Source organism: Paramisgurnus dabryanus, chromosome 10 (genome assembly GCF_030506205.2).
Source record: "Paramisgurnus dabryanus chromosome 10, PD_genome_1.1, whole genome shotgun sequence".
NCBI classification, from domain to species: domain Eukaryota; kingdom Metazoa; phylum Chordata; class Actinopteri; order Cypriniformes; family Cobitidae; genus Paramisgurnus; species Paramisgurnus dabryanus.
Genome location: NC_133346.1, coordinates 8,451,683 through 8,453,185, shown reverse-complemented (window position 1 = coordinate 8,453,185; position 1,503 = coordinate 8,451,683).

The following is a 1,503-nucleotide window of genomic DNA, read 5'->3' as shown; positions in this document are numbered from 1 at the left end:
GCTGAAATCTTTCAGTAACCTATAAACTTCATGGGAAGGGGGGCATTGCAACTACCAGTGGGTTGTTAAAAATGCAGCTACTCATGGTTTCTGAGAACAGTGACGATGTACCCAGGAATTTTCCTTTTCAGATCAAACACATCCCTGAAGGGACAGCTAATGATACCTGACGTATGTGTCCATGTACCTAAAGTTAGGAAATCTGCACAGCTGCCTGGCATTCCTGCCTCTCAGATGAAATACTGATATGTTCATGTTTATCAACATAGACCTGACATCTCTGCTAGTGTTTTAAAAGTAGTGTTCTATCTATCTGTCTGTCTGGCTGTCTACCATTCAAAATGGGGAAATAGAAATGGTAAATTGAAAATGTACCCAATGCAAACGCTGCAATATTGCATCAATTCACATATATTGCAAAAAAGTTGTTTCACTTGGTGATGTGTTTTTTCAGGCAATTCGATATATATTGCAAAACTGCACTGCTGCGTATTTACGATTATTTGATCTGCGTAAAAGTCACATGATCATTGGAATTTTTAATGACCCTGGAATTACATATTGCAAGAAAAAAAATTACATTGGTTAACGAAAAACGCTGTCAATTCACAATAGTTTTTTGTCGACATTTAGTAAATAACGCTTAAATTTTGGATATTTCATGGAATCGCATCTTATGTCTGTCTGTCTTTCCGAATGAGAATAATAAAAAGATTATGTTTTTCAACCGATAAGAGATAGACAGAGTCTTGAGAGTTCACCTGAGAATAAACACGAGTGAGTCTGCAGAATACAGTAGCCCACCACAATCAATAATAAAATTGCAAGGACCAGAACAGTAATCCCAGTCCAGTAACATGCTGCTTTAATCCAGGATTACAGTCTGATTGAGGGCACTGAAGAGTGGTGCCATCTAAGGGTGAAGTGCACGTGCCTCAGTGTATCTGCTCATTAACACTGATAGAGGATCAACCTTCACTATTCAGATCATTAATCGTTAAACACAAAGGGCTATTTATAGCAATAAAATTTATATGGACTTCCTCTTGTGGTCAGATAATGTATAACAAAAAAATTATATCAAATGAACATGTATTTTTGTTACTTTAATTTAACAAATTAAGTTGAAAAATGTTAAATTTGTTAAAAAGTTATGCCAACTTATCACAAGTCAAAAATTAAAATTGTAGGTTGAATTGCATAACCCAGTTGATTTTTTTTTACAGCATGATGCCCCTAGTGGACACTTGTGGCAGAGCGCAAGAACTTTGGTAGACTTTTGTTGAATATGTCATTAGCAGTGTTCAAACTAATTCAGGGGGGGGCATTTTTGCTTTTATTGGATAGACAGTAATTAAGGAGATGACAGGAAAGTATAGGGTAAAGAGAGCGGTATGGGATTGGCAAAGGACCTCAAGCCGGGATTCGAACTCAGGTCACCAGAAGTGCGTCTGCACCATGTGTCAGAGCACCGTCCACTACACCATTGGCTCCGACCTAATT